We start from the raw sequence: 17,654 nt of genomic DNA, 5'->3' as shown, positions 1-17,654 counted from the left end.
ATTCCCAACCACACGGGGCCAGGGGGTAGGGATGTGCCCAGGATGGTGGGAAATGCCATTGGAAACATTCATCCTTTGGGCATCAGGAGCTCAGGTCTCTAGTTCATCCCTTTGCTTTCAGACATGCCCACTCACAACTCTCCCAGGACGGATCTGTCTTTCCACGGTCCCCAGGCATGGAGCTGCTGCCATATTACAACTGCTCCTCCATGTTCAGAACAGAGATCCCTCCCAATGGGCAAAGCCAGAAGAGGAGCAATCCAACAGTCTGACGATTCTCTCCAGGGCTCAAGATGGAGCAAGGACCCATTCTCAGTCACCCTCCTGAATATGTATGATGTGGCTGCAGTTGATTTCAAAGGCCCCAGCCTTGCTTCGCCTCCTAGGGACATGAGAAGCTCTGTCCTTCCTTGGCATGGGCAGGAACTCACCAGAGATGAGAAGTTTGCAAGATTAACACCTTGGGCTTGGCAACATGCTTCCTTTTGGAGAAGTAAGCTGTGAGATGAGGGCTTCCATTTTAAGTCTATATTCTAGGTGAGAAATGGAGACTGCATCAGGGCCATTGAGGTTGTTCTAAGCTACCTCTCCTCTCCTCTTTACCCAGGTTCTGGGTCCTGGGGCACAGGGAGAAGAGGAACAGCGGTGAGACCTGCCACGTAGACAGCAGCGTTGCCCACGTGGTGGAAGGTACGGTCACCCAGCCTGCAGCACCCGCGCGCCTTCTGCTCCACAGGGACTAGGACAGGCAGACGGATGTGCTAATGACACTGCTGGCTCATTTTCATTGTTTCACTTGCTTTTCTCCCCAATAACATGAGTGAAATATCAACACACATTCAACGGCGAGTCTCAGGACTTATCAGCCTCCGTAACTCCTCATAATGAATCCCTTTTTACTTACATATATAAATGTAAACAACATGTTGTAAACAACACGATCAACAGTCCCTGATGGTGCAGAGCAGGAGATGGGGTGAGGTGGCCTGAGGCCGGGGTGCCTGTGGGCTGTGGTGAAGACACTAAAGGGGGAGGTAATTGAGGTCCAGCAGGGGACCTAATTTGGGATTTGAAAGGATGCCAATAGCTACATGTAGAGGGGACAAGGATAGAAGAGGAGAAGCCATTTAGGAGGTTCTTGCCAAAAGCCAGGTCACAGGTAACACCTCCCCTAGGTGCTGCCACTGGTAGGGCTCTGGAAGGAGCCAGGAAAAGGTAGAGATGCTCCCAAAGCTGAGCCAACAAGTGCCAGGGCCTTGGGCACTCTGCTCTGTGCCCAGAGAAGCACCCTAAGGACAACTTCTCTTCCAGGACTCCAGAGTGAAAGGCCCAGCCACAGCTAGGGACATCTTGCTCTGGTGGGGGTTGGGAAAGGTAATGAGGAGGTCAAGGATTATCTCTCCCCCCAATATCTGGTGGAGTTACTAAGGGCAGATGGCACCATATGGGACCTAGAGCTGAGACAGAGACAGGAAAGAAGAGGATAATGTCCTCTTGTGTGGACATTGTGCTGTCAAATTTAACAACTGGCTCTCCAGGAAAAATGTGTGTTGGTGCACACGTATGGGGCTGATTTTACTGATACAAAGGATGCGTGGCCCATATTTTACAAACAATAATAAAATATGAAATACCCTTTATTGCAAAGTCCATATAAACAATTGATTCGCATAGAATGCTCTAGATGATTTTTTGCAGGACGCCTGTACTTGTAGCCAGTGATGACTGCGGTTGACAAATGAATGTAGTTCCCACATGAATGTTGGCTGATTTTTTTCATTTACATTATTGGGGGAAAAGACAGTGAAACAACGAAAATATTTGTTGGAAATTCCTCTGTTCATCAGCTACATGAGCGACTTCTTTGCTGCATCAGATAATAGTTTTCACTTAAAGAATGTTTCCTCCATTTGGGGGGCTATTTGCAACATAATAGCTGCAGACACAGCGTACATTGAGGTTTAAGACGCATTATTAAGATTTTTCTCCATCACTTTTTAAAGTCTAGACAAATACAAAACAATAAAGTTCTGATTTACAGCATTTGCCTATTTTCATGTTGTGAATATTTTTACCCTGGCCAATTTCAAGCCAGCCATATAACGTTCCTGAATGTGGCATAGGGAAGAGATGTTTGGTAGGCTGCCCTTATATAGAATTTTCCCCAGACAGATACAGTCCAATGTAAATAACCTCAAGAGCATAGATAATAGTAAAATGCAGTAAAATAATTAGGAAGTAATGAGTTTTGAGTATTTATTACCTTTGTGTTTAATGTAACTTGTTTAATTGTATTTATATAATTTAATTTTAGTAATAGCTATGTTTATCAACCAGCTCACAAAATCACTAGAAATTGAACACTCAACTCTCGTGAGCCCATAGAAGCCGGCTCCTCCATCCGCACAGCACTGATGAGAGGTATCTTCACAGAGATCAGGACTCTGCTGCTGTTAGAAATTGGGGAGACTGAGGCCTCCAGGGTGGGGCAAGTTGCCCAAGGCCCCTGGTAGCTGACATCTTAGGGCAAAGGTGGTCTCAAGGGATGTGTCTGGTTTGGGGACAGAGGAAGCAGAGCCAGAGGAAGCGGTGTCACACAAGGGCAGCGAGGGCTGATGGAGGTTCCTGAGCGTGAGGGTCTTGCCAGCCCATGCCCACGTCACCATCACTGCTCCCCCAGCCTGGAGGATCTTCACCCAAGTCACACAAGCTGTGGCTGATTAACAAATTAGCTGCAAATCACATGCCCAGCAACATAATAACAAGTTTGTCCATGGGGTGGAAACTCTGCCAGTGCCAGCCTCCTCAGCTGGACAGTCAGTCGCAGGGAGTCCGGGGGAGGCTCTGGGCCCCACTGGACCAACAATGCGCTATTGTTTCATTGTCCCAGAATGCAGGGAAGACCAGGAGAGGGTGTGAGAGACAGGTGCTGGCACCTCAAGGATCACAGCTGCCCCTTCCGTGTGGTTAGTACCTGTTCTCCCCGGAACACCCTCCTTTTTCCCTCTGAGTAATCTTAAAGTCCTGGCTCCTCAAGTTCCTTCTGTACCATCAGTGCCTCCAAAATGCCCATTTGATCTTATGATCCTCAAAAGGAGAGCAATAGTAATTCTAAGACCTCCCCAGGCTCCCCAGGCTCCCCAGGCTCCCCAGGCCCACCCAGGTCCTGGATGTTGAGGAAGCAGCTACAATCAGGGAAACTGAGCCGTGGCCTTGAATGGTCACTCTGAATTTGGCCCAACAGAGCAGGCTTCCAGAAGTTCCAGATGCTGAAAGGGGTGAGGGCAGCAAAGACAGTATAGCCAAGAACAGGCCAGAGTGACCCATAGCCTCGCTTTCATGGTTAGGAGGGAGAGTTGGCCCAGCCCACAGTTTTTTGTTTTTTTTTTTTTTTTTTTTTTTGTTGTTGTTTGTTTTTTTCTGAATCCATTAGGTGTGCAATCTTGGACAAGTTAAAAAGTCTCTCTGAACTTCCATTTGATCCATGTTAAAAATGAGTTGATACAATAAATCCTTGGCCTTCATAAACTTAATATGGGCTGTTTGTGTTTAATTGTTTCATGACCTTGCCAGGGCAGCACCCACTGGTGGCCCCTGTTTACTTCTGCAGAAGCCCTTAGTCTGTTGCTTTACTGTCCCTGATAAATGCTTGGGAAGGAGAATCCAGTGTCTGCTTCTGCCCTCCCTGATCCCAGGCCTCAGCACAGAAGCTCAGCCCCTGAATCCCTTCCCACGAGGACCTGGAATCGGGGTTGCTGCTCCTCATGCCCCAGGATCCGTGGCAAGGCACTAGGACCTCCACCCAGGGGTCTATGGCCATGTGGAGCAGTTCTGCTCACAGCCCTGGTGCCCCGGCATTGAGGACCCTTCGTATGGTGACACTCATCACTCATGGGCCTGGAGTCACAGACCTCTGCTCAAATGTCCTTTGCCCACTGCCCGGGCACCTGCCAGCTGCCCGCCCCGCCTCCAGTCCCCCCTCCACCTCCCCAGCTGCTGGCCTCCAACAGCTCAGCACCAGGCCTCAGCCCCAGAAAGGAAGGAGATGAAACTAGGGCCAGCTCAGCCTTGGGCAACTGGGGAAGAGGGCGCAGTAGGAGGTGAGTGGCAGCCCTGGGAAAAGCAGGGCGAGAGTGGCAGATAAAAGGAGGCAGAGACCAGAGTGGGAAGGTAGGCGCGGGAGTGAAATGCTGACACAGCGCTCAGTCTGCGGCTCCTGCCATAAATCACTCAGGGCGGCAGAGCCCTCGCCGTGGGAGGGCGAGGACTCAGAAATCCCAGTCTAAGCTCAGAACCTTCCACCACCGGAGGGCCAGGGGACCACGGGCGGGTCTTTGTTCCTGCCAGAGCTTCAGTTTACCTCATTGCAAAAGGGATGCCAGGTCCCGCCCCCTGGGTCCTGTGCAGAGGCCATGGTGTCTCATCGCTGGGTCCACGTGCAGAGGTGCGTGGATCCGCCACGGGCTCATTGTTAAGTCATTCTTAATCTGACTTGTATTATAATACAGTGATCATTCTAATTGGTTTCAATAAAATTAAAAAATATTTTAAATTAATAAAAAAATAATTTAAAAATTAAAAAAAAAAAACAGCACAGAAATGCGCCTGCTCTGGGGTGCAGTGTCCTAACAGAGGAGGACTCGAAGCATGAACACCATAATCATGGATAGTTTTCTCATCGATTCCCACAATGAAGTCATGCAGGTAAGACAAAATTTTCTTTCCTCCCCCTTTGTTTATTTAACAAAACAGAAATTTCAGGTTCGAAGGGGCAAGGGGGTCTTCCAGGCCATGAAACCAGGTACTGGGGAGCAGAAACCTGAACACAAGGGTCAAGTCTGTTGCTTTACTGTCCCTGATGAATGCTTGGGAAGGAGAATCCAGTGTCTGCATATCTGTTTCCTTTCCCCACCCTGGAGGAGCTGGGAATTGCATTGGATCCTGGAAAGACAGCGATCACGGGACTTTGGGGTTGGGTTTGGCTCCCAGCTATGTGACCTCACCATCCTGGACAATGGAGCCAGACTGCAGCATCACCCACTCCTAGGGGGGCTGAGGTGCATTGGAGGCAATAATGGATACAAAGATGCCGGCACTGATGCTCTGTGAACATTAGCGACTGTGATTATCTTTCCTGTGGTGCAGGAAGAGGGAGCTTCTTACCACCTGGCTTATCTGCCTCCAGAGGCCAAGAGATGGACATGGTGACCTCCCACTTCTCACCCACCTTGAGGAGCCTAGGAAGTGATTTCTCCTTTCCCCCTAAAGGTCCCTCCCTATACAGCCTTTGGGGCTTCTGGCCATAGTCACTGACCTCTCAAATAGTGTTGGGGACACCCCCAGGTGATGGCTATCCTGAGCTGAAACTGGAGGGAAGCAGGGCCTGGGCCCTGGGGAATTATAGGCTGTGTCCTGACCTTGGGCTTGGAGCTGACCCAGAGCAGGATATTGACTTCTCACCAAAGCCAGGATTTAGGAGGAGGTTCAGAGCCATGCAGAGAACATGATCCAACACCTAATCCTGCCCCAGTTTCCTCAGTCATAAGGTGGGGTTCATGGCAGTTCCTCTGAGCAGGGCCCAAATGTGGTCATCTGGAAAAGTGTCCCCCCTGCCTTCAGTCCAGATTAAGCCCAGGACGCCAGGCTCTCCTCCTTCAAGTGACTCTCGCTGGGGAGGAAACTTATCAGGCAGGTCTGATGGGAAAGAGTGGCAGTCACAGGGGCATATGGGATCCTGCCCACTTCTCCAGAGGAGTTGTCTACCCCTCCTGCTGCTGCGATCCTTCAGGCACTGCCCATGCCCCTCTATGGCTGTCTGAATGCCTGCCTCCCTGTGGAGCCATCACCTGTCCCCCAGCCCTACTGCAGAGCCACTTCACTGGCCCTGCTGCACGTGGGTGTCCTGTGCCCCTCAGAAGCCAGCAGGGCCCTCCTGGCCCCGCCTCTTGGCAGCGAGCAGGTCAGGTGACTCGTGGCAGGCTTGGAGGGCTCCACGGCTAAGTGGTGTAATTTAGCCCGGGTTCTGTGTTTTGATTTTGCCCAGCTGCGTCTGTGTGCATTTAGATTAATCCTGTTAGCCGGCGGGGAGCGGAGCCGCCTGCTGTTTATCAAGAGTGCTTGTGCGATTCCCGTTTGATATGCAGCCACCTTCCCTGGGCAGAGCAGGCTCGGGTCTCTTCATCTCTCCTCAGCCACTGGAGAGGCAGAAAGGTCCCCTGAGGGGAATCACTTGGTTCCCCACCCTTGGTCTTGCAAATGGTGGCACAGGGTCTACCAGCCCACAGACCCCTGCACCTGCGCACACCTCCTGGCCCCCCCTCAGTTCCTGCAGAGAGACTTGCTTCCATCGCCAGGACCGTGGACAGGGCTGCTCTGAAGTCCGCAGCAGGTGGGGTGCTCTGGCCCTTCCCCCACTGGATCCAGTTGGCTACTAGGTTGAGGGAGGAAAGTTACAGTGTCCCAGCCCAAGGCTGTCAGTTATAGGACCTCAGGCGCTTCCTGTTTTCCCACCTGGGAGAGGGGTCTAATGAGACCTGTCCTGCTTATGCAGAAGTGTGCCTTCATTGGCTGAACGAACGCCAGAATATCTTGACAGAGCTCTTGCAGGTGTCCACCTTGCCCGGTTCAGGAGCCAGGCAGGGAGGATATGATGGTGGACGTGCGTTCACAGTGGAGTCCTGCTCCTCTTGGCAATTGTATGCTTTGGAATCACCAATGCTCATCAACCCTCTGTTTCTTCATCTGTAAAATGGGGATAATCACAGCTCTGCAGCTGCTCACAGGGTGGACTCCAAGTCCAGGATCCACTGAAGTCAATTTCTGTCCACCAGCTGTACTTTACCCTGTGCATTTTTTTTTTTTGGTACCAAGGATTGAACCCAAGGGTGCTTAACCATTGAGCCATATCCCCAGCCCTTTTTTATTTCTTTATTTTGAGAAAGGGTCTCACGAGTTTCCTTACAGCCTTGCTAAATTGCTGAGGCTGTCTTTGAACCTGGGATCCTCCTGCCTCAGCCTCTTGAGCTGCTGGGATGATAGGCGTGCGCCACAGCACCAGGCTCCTGTGATTTTAATAGAACTCCTTCTGCCATGCTGGCAACTCAGTGAGGGGGGAACTGCACCCAAGGCCACTGATAAGAAGACAGAAGCCAGAGATTCCCACCCTCCCTGTCTGTTCACCTGTCACCTATGTTCTGCCCCAGGGGACACTGAGTGGGTCATTTTTGTCCATCTTCAGAGAATCAAGTTGGTGGTGGGATGAACTCTGCATGGAGGGACAGGGTACTGTGAGGTGGGACAGGGTACAGCCCCTGGGAACTGCACAGCACCAGAGAAACTGCCAGTGGATGGGGACCCCCATCAGAACTCCCCACCCACCGCTGAGAAACCTTCCCCTGCGGAAGGCCATGGCACTGCCAGCCTCCACTGCCTCAACCCCATGTCATCTCTGCACCTCCTGGCTGCGCCCAACAGCACCTCTTCCCCAGAAGGCATTCCTCCAAGGGCTGTCCACTCTCCCGCCCAGGAAAGTCCTCCAAGCAAGGCCCGAGACCTCAAGGTGTCCGCTTGCTGCTGTGCCGTGTCTCCAGCCACCACCTCCACCACACCTCACACTCAGCCTCAAATTTTCTTTGTGGGTTTATCTCCCTTCCTTTTTAAACAGCTTTATTGAGACATAATTCACATAGGACACAATTCACCCATTTAAAGTGTGCACCGCCATGGTTTTTAATATATTCACAGATCTGTGAGTATATCTGTGATCTGTGCAAACTCTGCCACAATCAATCTTAGAACATTTTCATCACTTCAAAAGGAAAAGCCTATGCCACTTAGCCGTCTCCTCTCTGTCCCCTTCCTCCAGCCCAAAGCAGACTGTTCGTCTCCACAGATTTGCTTATTCTGGGCTCTCATATGGATGGGAGTCCCACGCTCCGTGGACTCCTGACTGGCTTATTTCAGTTGGCACAGTGCGTCAAGGCTCCGCCATGGAACATTCTACGGCTGAATCGAGTTGTATGGATCAAATACATTTTATCGGTTCATCAGTTGATGGACATTTTCCTTGTTTTCACTTGGGGCTATTATTAATTATGCTTTCATGAACACTTCTGTACAAGTTGCTTGTGTGGAAATACGTTTTCAACTTTCTTGAATACACAGCTAGGAATGGAATTGCTGGGTCACCTGGTAATTCTACAATTGACCATTTGAGGACCTGCCAGTCTGGTTTCCAAAGTGGCCGCATCATTTGACATTCTCACCAACTGTGTTATGAAGGTTCAAAAAAAATTTTTTTTTTTTACATTCTCACCAATGTTTGTTATCATCCTTTTTTTTTTTTTTGGTATCAGGAATTGAGCCCCAGGGCACTTTAACCACTAAGCTACACCTCCAGCCCTTTTGGTTTTATATTTTAAGACAGGGTCTTGCTAAATTTCTCAGGCCAGCCTCGAACTTGGATCCTCCTGCTTCAGCCTCCTGAGTAGCTGGGAAAACAGGTGTGCGTTGGCACCAGGTTTCACTGTAGCTTTGATGTGTATTCCCCTGATGACTTATAATATAAAGAGTCTTTTTGCTTTTGGGGTTTTTTGTTTGTTTTCAGTTTGTTTGTTTTGCATCATTTTTTCTGTATATCTTCCACAGAGAAATTATATATTCAGATCCTTTGCCTATTTTATAATTAAGTTCTTATTATTGAGTCATAAGTGTTTTTTATGTATCCTAGATAGAAGTCCCTCAGCTCAGATTTGAACAAAATTCTTTCTGCCATGGAGCAAGCGTGGTCCATCCCCCATACAGCTCCTTCCCACTGTCTTCTAGAGGACATCTGAGGCCCAAGGCTTGTGTCCCCTCCGCTGACTCCAACTGACTCAGGAACACAGGCGCTCCCTTCCCCTCACCCACTCATGCTGAAGTCCTCAGGCCCTCTGACCTGGGGACTGAGACTGGGGAGTGCAGCCCACATGTCCAGCCAGCCTCTCCCACTGCAGAGAGCCGGGCCCCCTTCCCAGGGATCAGGGTTTGTGACCACCACAGGGAGATGAGGCCCTCTTCAATGGTGAAGGGGACCCGTGAATACAGGCTTCACAGCTCTGCACAACTCTGCTGACCCATCAGGATCCAGGTGAGAATAGCAGAGCAGTGGCCTGTGGCTGGATGATGGGACAAGGGTACCCCAGGGAACCACTCATTCCAGCAAGCTGAGCCGTCCCACACTAGGTCAGCTCTTCAAGTGACACCATTTCAAAAGTTACCTGTTGTGACCTTGAGGCTTATCTGACCAGAGGGCCTGAGCCCCAGCCCCACTGGAGGTAGGAGGGACCCCCAAGTCCACATCCGCCCAGACCCCTTCCCCATAGAAGTCCTGAGGAGGGGCCCCTTCTGTCCACCCTGGAGAAGTCAGGCTGCAGTGACAGGCCGGCACTGCCCTTCCAGCCTCTAGGACAGGACCTATAGCAGTGTTCTGGAGTCCACGGTGACTACCGGGGCATGAGGAGAACTGAGGGCCTTTAGTTCAAGTGGCATCTACCACTCAGTGTCACATCTGAGAGCCTGGCCGGGGGCGGGGTGACCGGAGCTTGATCCTGCCTCTGCAAGTTACTTCACTGCCAGAAACTTGCATTTTCTGTAAAATGGGATGGCAGTGTGTGTCTCACCTGCCAAGTTGTTTAATTCAGAGGGCTTTTCAAGCCAATTCCCCCAAGGTAGCACACTGTATGGTTCCAATTCATAAATGAAAGGATTAGTGATTGTCGGGTCAGGCAGGAAGAGAGGAGGGAAAAGGAGAAGTAATCTGGTTTGGACCTTTCTTTGGGTGGTGAACCACTGAGCCACATCCCCATCCTCTTTTTTGTATTTTATTTAGAGACAGGGTCTCACTAAGTTGCTTGGAGACTCACTAAGTTGCTGAGGCTGCCTTTGAACTTGCATTCTCCTGCCTCAGCCTCCAGAGTCAATGGGATTACAGGCATGTGCCACCAAGCGGTCCTATCAAGCGGTTCCACCATGATGTTCTGCCTCACTACAGGCCTAAAAGCAACTGGGCCAAGTGATCATGGACTAAAACTTGAACCCAAATAATCCTTTCCTCCTTTAAGTTGATTTCTCTCAGGCATTTAGTCACAGCAATGGAAAACTGACTAACACAAGGAGCCCATGAAAGGGCAACAGCAGAGGTTCTGTAAAGAAATTGCTCTGAATCTTGACCATCAGCAACATCCTGGTCATGATACTGTGCTACGGTTTTGCAATATTGGGGGGAACTGGGTCAAGAGTACACAGGTTCTGTTATTTCTTAAAATAGCATATGAATCTATAATTATCTCAAAATAAAATGTTTAATTGTTTAAAAAGGAAAGTGACTTAAGTAATGTCAGGTGGAGAGTCAGCGTCTCTAACATTAGCTGCTCTTGCTCCTGGTACCCCTGTGGCTCCTCTGTGGACCTGGGAATTGGCGTCATATAAGACCATCAAGGCAAACGGGGAGAGGGCTCAGGTAGGAAGAGCCCGACTGTGGGTTTAGCACCTTTTATTTCTGTGCCTGCTTTGAGTGCTAAATAAATGTGGGAGAGAGGGATGGAGGAGTAATGAACTGAGGATGAATAAATGAATGGATGAATGAATGCATGGATAAATGTTAGCAAAGACCTATTGACCTCTCAGGAAATGAAATGGATTTAAAGCAAAAGGCACTTGGCATAGACCCAGTGACAGTCTCAGCTCTTGGTTGGCCAGCCCAGGCCCCTGCCTTGCTCATCCATGGGTGCTGGGGCAGGCTGTGTGCCTGCAAGGACAGCAGAGAGATGCACTTTAATTAGTGAAAGAGTAAATTACATCGGACCAAGAGAGTCCCGACTTCTCCCGACGGCACAGGGAAAATGGAAGCCTAGCATTTTCAATTTAAGGTTTAGTTAGATAATGCCTATTGGTGCCAGTAGATTACAGAGTGGATATTAAATCCTGCAGGATTTGGAATCGGAGTATACAAGTGGAATCCATAAGTAGGGGGAGGCAGCCAGAAGGAGCTGGCCCGTGGTGCTCAGCTAATGAGACAGTGTCTCTGTGCAGAACTGGGTCCTAAAGTGCCCACTTACTGCTCCAGCTGGGTCCGTGATCACTGGATCCTAGGGGCTGGGCTGGCTTTCCTTAGCAGCTCTTGAGCAGTGTCCCAAGGCTCTGGTCCTGACAGGACCTGCACTTCAGTCACATTCAACCCTTCTTCCTTTCCCTATCCAGTCAGCTCGTATACCACCTGCAAAACTCCTCAAGCATCCCTTCCTCCAGGAAGTCCTACTGAGCTACCCACTTTGATTCCTCTATGGATCAGAGGACCTGGGCTTCCCTGGGGGACCCATTCACCAGCCGTCATCATAAACAAAGACTTACCTTTTTTCTTCATCCCTTGCTCTCTGAAAGCTGTGACCATCACTCTCCTACACCTTGGTTCCCACGCCCAAAGGGGCACCCAACATACATACCCTGCACAGGTGGATTTTGCCTTACGTTTGTATTGATCTCTCAACATTTTTGAACATGTGATGTATTCATGGTACTCGAGAACTCAAGAAGTACAAACAGACCTCCAGGGAGAGTCTCCCTGCTGCGCCTGGAAGCTTCCAGCTCTTCCCTGGGGACCGCCCATCTCTCACATACCCAACCAGGAGCTTTCTCCCCATCCAGGCAGATATGTACATGCGTCTCCCCCTTCTTGACAAAATAGCAGAACGTGACACATATTATTTCCACTCCACTACATTTGCTTTACCACCTTTAGTAGAGACAGATGTTCATCACCTCACACAGGACATCTTCGTGTTCCCAGACCTCTGTGCCCAACCCTGCTCAGAGGCAGGGTGAGCTGGCAGGGCAGGGGCTGGAAGGGTGGGATCCCAGGGCAAGCTTCTCCTCCAGATGGGTGTACAGGGTCCTCTGCGGGGGCTTGGTTCCAGGACCCACATGGTACCCCAATCCAGGGATGCACAAATCCTTACATAAGATGGTGCAGTGATTCTATATAACTACCCACATCCTCCCAGATACTTTCAATCATCTCTAGATTACTTATAACAGCTAATTCAATGTAAATGCTCTGTAAATAGGTATCATTGTTTAGGGAATGATGACAGAAAAATTCTGTCTGTGTCCAGTGCAGGCGTAAATACTCTCTATCTGCAGTTTGTTGAACACACGGGTGCAAAACCTGTGGGTAGGGAGGGCCCACTGCACTTGTAGATGGGCACCTCCGGATGGCTCTGGGGCATTCCTGGTCCAGCAGGTCAGGAACTGGACCCAGGGCCTTGGAGCCTGGGGCCAGGGCATGCACAACAGTGGGGAACGTCAGCCTCCCCAGGGGCCAGTGTGACGTCTCTGGCAGGCCCAGCATGAAGGCTCAGGCTTGGCAAAGGCGGAGCAGGAAAGCTTATTAGTTTAAGCAGGATGAAATGTGTAAATTAATTACCCCAGCCACCCGTGCATGTAGCGGCCAGCCCTGTGCGCAGGGAGTAGAAGCTCTGGTCTCCTGCAATCTGGCTCCCTTGCCAGCTGCAGCCCAGAGGACCTGTGGCTGCATGCCCACCAGGGGAGGAAGGGCCCAGGAGCCACAGCCAGGTGGCCTGGAGGAGATAAGCAGGCTTTTCCCCAGGCCACCACCAATGAAATCAGGAGCCTCCCAGAAACAACAGGGAGGGAGGAAAAGTCCAGCCCTCCGCCTTGCTCTGTTATTAAGCTCCTGTTTACCAAGTGATTACAATGTGCAGGCGCTGTGGTGACCCTTCGCCTGCTTCCTTTCATTTAATCCTCACCAAAAAGAAAGAAAGAAAGAAAGAAATTTGGTCACAAATATTAATCCCATTTTGCAGATGAGAAAACTGAGTATCAGGAAGAAAAATATCTTGTGCCATGGACCAAGATGCTGCCTGGCGGGGTCAGGATTCCAGCCCAAGGGAGCACGCTGCCTCTCACATGGTCATAGAGGAGGGGTGAATTCTGGGGTCAGGTCTCTGCTTCCCCACTGAGCCTACAGCAGAAGTCACCCCTCCCTGGTGTTAGTGTCCCCCGCAGCTGGGACCTGACCCCTCCTCTGCCTACCAGATCTCTGCCCCTAGGAATTTCCCAAACCATGAGATTCAGCTCTGTATCCTGCTTCTGTGTCTGTCTATCCCTCCACCTGTCACAGTCAGTCCCTAATCTATGTCCCAAGCCACCCTCCTAGACCTCCACTGCAGTGCATCCTGAGCCCTTTTCTGAGAGCACTGATCTGATCCTTCCTGTGCCTAGGAAGCCGTCAGGGCACCTGCAGATCCCAGCTCTTTATGCAGCCAAGTTATGGGGCCCTAACCTTGCTGCTCCTGGGCTGGCCTCTGCCCTCCTCACACCCAGGGACAACTCCAAGTCTGGTCTCCCCAGATCTTCCCAGCATGAGTTCCAGCACAGCGGTCCCCTCCTCAGAGAGCACAGCTCCCACCACCCTGTGTAGTGCTCCTGCTTCCCACACCTGGAGGAGCCCACAGCCCATCCACCCTCACCTCCCCCAGGGGATGAGGGGGGACCTTGCGTCCCTGCTTCTTATCACCCCATGTCTTGTCACAACACAGATACAGTCACCCTTGGTGTGCACAGGGGATTGGGTCCAGGTTCCTTCTGTCCCGTGAATATCCAAACCCATAGATGTGCAAGTTCTTTATATAAAAGGATGTCAAATTTGCACACATCCTCCTGTAGGCTTTAAATCATCTCTAGATTACTTATAGCTAATACAATGTAAATGCTCTGTAATTAGTTGTTACACTGTATTGTTTAGGGAATATTGACAAGAAAAATGTCTACATGATCAGTACAGACGCCATTTCTAGTATTTTTATCCACGGTTGTTTGCATCAGGATGCAGAACCTCAGATGCAGAGGGAACATCATATCTGGAAAAGAACAAGGTCTTTTCTCTCCCACTGCTCCTGTCCTGCTCCTCCACAGGACCCTCTGCTCCTCTGTCTCACCTGGGTGTGGGTCATCTAGTCAGTCCTCATCCCTAGGCCAACATGGGAGCCCCAGGCATAGGCTCTGGGGCTGTACCTTCCGCAGCCAGATCAACCTCCTGCAAGCTGCCAATCAAGAATGGGGTTTGCAGCCCATCAGTTCAGCCCACAGAGGGTCTTAACATAATAATGAGACCAAACCTAGAGAAATTTAGAGTTTGGTACCAAAGGCCCACCACAGGCCAGTGAGGAACCTGTCCATATGAGGTTATTTTCCTGATAACCATAAACCCAGCCAAAGACCTCCCATCCCTCCCTCACCCAGCTCCCTGTCGGAGACCCCGGGGGAATCACTCTCATCCCCTGGGGAGGGGCTTTCTGGCTCTCCCACTCACTGCCACATTCTCTTGAAGGAGGGTCTGTTGGCCCCAGAGGTCCGGTTGCCAGCCATCTCTTCTCTCCCTTTGCCTGTTCTTAGCCTCGGCTTTGGCAAGGTGATGAATTAGGAACCAGAAGTTGGCACATCCACCAAGCAATTAGCGTTTATCTCCCTCGTTTATGTGGCTGAACAACAGCTCATTTTCAAACTTAATAGTCAATACTCAGAAAGATAAAATTGACTGGGTCACTCTTGGGGGATGATTTGAGGGCTTGATGGAGAAACAGGCAGGGGTCACGAGGCTGCAGAAATGAACGGGGCATGCCCACCCCACCAGTCCTCAGGCCAGCCCCCCGCAGACAGAGCCAAGGTGGTGCCCACAGAGAGGGGACCTTCCCCCTGTCCTACCTTTGGCCTCCATACCCCTGGTGGGGTCAGGAGCCCACCCTTCACTCCTGCTCAGACTGGAGGTCTGCCATCCTGTGGTCACACATTCCAGTCTAGGACGGAAGGGTCTAGAAGTAGAAGAAAGGGGCTTAGCGCTAGGGCTGTGGAACCCAGTGCTGCTGACCACCGGGGCTGGGGAGGGAGGCAGAGTGCCCATTAACCACGGTAAAATGCTGCCACCTGCTGGTCATGATTCAGAACTGCAGGAGCCCTGGCCCAGGTTCTGTGGCTGGGAAAGACATGGGAAAGGGAAACTAGTCAGATTGCATTCACCCTGTCCCTCCTCAGGTGCAGAAGGCTAAAAAAGATGGGAAACTCAAGCTTCCTCCAAGTTTGAGCTGTTTCACTGTTGCTTTGTTGTTAATTTGACAATAATACTAATGATAATAATATGACCTCTCTATTACTGAGCACTTGCTCTGCAGGTATTTGCACACATTGGTTTTGTTGCTCAAAACATTAAGTTGTTATCCCAACGGAGACTCAGACAGGCTGGGCAGCCTGCCAAGGTCACATAGATGGTGGGTGGCACAGCCAGGATGCCAACAAGGGCCACAGCTGGTGGTCTGGCTCCAGACTACCAGCTGCCCTTGGAAATTTGTCTCGGCCCCAAGAGGGCCCTAGGCGCCCCTCACTGGACACCTTCATGACTCCCCTTTGTTACTCTCACCCTCCTCTCCCACCACCTCCTCCCAGATAATTGCATCTCAGCTTCTGGGACCCGTCCAGAGCTGGGAACCATTCTAGGACAAAATAGAGTCCAGATCCAGGGGTCCAAGAGGACCAGAGCAGAGACTAGAAGATTCTGAGTCCCCCAACCTCCCTCCATTCTGGGCCAGAAGGCTTGGAACCAGAATCTTTGAAGTCAGGTCTAAAGGAGAGTCAGACCACTGGACTGGGCAGGAAGTCCAGGGGATCTGGGAGTACAAACTGCCTGACCCAGTCCTGATCACAGAGCTCCAGTCTGTGACCTATCCCAAGTTTCCAGTCTCTTTCAATTCCCTCATTGTTGTCTCTATTTCACAGACTATGAGAGCTAGGAAAGAGCCCCAGAAATGATCTGGTAAATAGACTTCATCTTATAGATGAAGTAGATCAGGACCAGAGAGGGCAAGTGGCTTGCTCAGATCACACAGCCAGAGGTGACAGAGCCAGGATGCAAACTCAGGTCTCCCAGCCATCCAACCAGAGCTTGCTACTGAGCACAGGGCCACCCCCCACCTCCCTTGTCTGCCAGCAGGCTGCCAATGTCATGCCCAGAACTGCTTACAGCCTTGAGCTGGGTAAGGAGAGGGAATGGGAGCACAAGCCAGCCCTCTGCTCCGGGTCTGGGTCACACCCACAGTGGTGATGGAGTCTTGCTGCGCTCCTTCCTCCTGGGAAGAGCTGCCTCCACCCCCACCCCCCACACCCCCCGCCCCAGCCCTGGGACCTGCCCAAGGCTCCTGTCTTCACCCTCACTGCCGGGGGCAGAGTCTTAAAAACAGGAGAGAGAATTCTTTGACTGCTGTGTAAGCACAGCTCCGAGGGCTGTGGAACCCGCCGGGATTGACTGGGAATGGGATGCTTGGGACATCCTCCCAGTTCCCAGCAGAGCGCCAGGGCCTCCAATCACTGTGGCCTTCCTGACTTCCCATCTTGGACCCTCCACACTGTCGGTGGAGGAGGCCCGGGTCCAGGTCAGGCGGCACCCGGCTGCCCCCACAACTTTCAGCCTGGGGAATCAGCCCAACCTGGTTTCCCAACCAGGGCCAGGTGGGCTTAGGGCAGGGCCCAGAGGAGGCCCTGGGCCTCAGAGTGTAGGCAACATGGGGCCCAAGAGCGTGGCCTCCCCTGTCACAGCCACAAGGACTGCGGGTCCTAAAGGCCAGGAGGCTCCATGACACCTGTGAGCTGGCCCTGCTGGAGCCCTGAAGGGGCACTCCTCAGAGGACACTGCTGGGAAGACCAGCACCTGGGCAGGGGCTGCAGGGAGCAGCAGCCAACCCAGCAGCTCTCTGTCCTCCCTGCTTCCACGGGAGGAGCCCCGGGTGGCCATAGCCACTGTATGGGCCACTGGATCTGGCCACTGTGTGGGCGTATCTCCACCCGGCAGCACCGAGGTCCCCCCTCCCGGGGCCGGCCCTCTCCTGTGCCTGCTGAACCCTCCCCTCTTCTCTCTCTTCCTGTTCTTTTCCCCCCTCCCTTTTCTGGCTTCAAGGAGCCTCCCCCTGGGAATCCCGGCCCCTGGCTTGGACCCAGAGCCTCCAGGGCCCAGCAGCACTGGGAAAGGGAGGAGGGACAGGTCCCCTCGGGAACCCGCAGCAGTGGGCCTGTTCCCAGGGTTGGGGGCTGCTGCTCCTAGTGCAGCGTGAGGACCAGGACAGAGAGGGCCTCGGTGCGCCGGCCACGTCAGAGAGAAGGCCGTGGCTTCTGCATCCTTTTAACCCCCTGGCTCACACACCTCCTCCAGGACGCCTGCCCTGACTGCCCCTCCAGGCCTCTCTGGGCCTCCCAGGGACTGAAAGGCCTCTCCTCCACCAAGCCCAGGATGGAGCTGTCCTCAGGCTCCCCTGCCTCGGAGGCCCTCCCCACACTGAGGAGGCCCCCAGGTCCAGAGTCTCCAATCGGCCTCTACCTCTGGCATCTGAGCATCAGAGGGCTCTGGGTTCCAGGCTCCCCAAGACTCTCTGGGGACCTGGTGCAGGCTGGCCAGAATCCCCAGGCTCCCACCCTTTGTGCTTAATGTCAATCAAGACCTGTTTCAGAAAGTTCCAGTCTCCTGCACCCCAGAGAATCAGCCTGGGGTGGAGAGGGGTGGAGGGAGACCCCAGCGTGCCCCGTCTTCAAGGTGAAAGAGGGAAGATATCCAAAGA

This window comes from Marmota monax, unplaced genomic scaffold (genome assembly GCF_021218885.2).
Source record: "Marmota monax isolate L192 unplaced genomic scaffold, Marmota_monax_Labrador192_F-V1.1 WCK01_AAM20220418_F8-fsc00081, whole genome shotgun sequence".
NCBI classification, from domain to species: domain Eukaryota; kingdom Metazoa; phylum Chordata; class Mammalia; order Rodentia; family Sciuridae; genus Marmota; species Marmota monax.
This window is presented reverse-complemented; position numbering follows the sequence as displayed.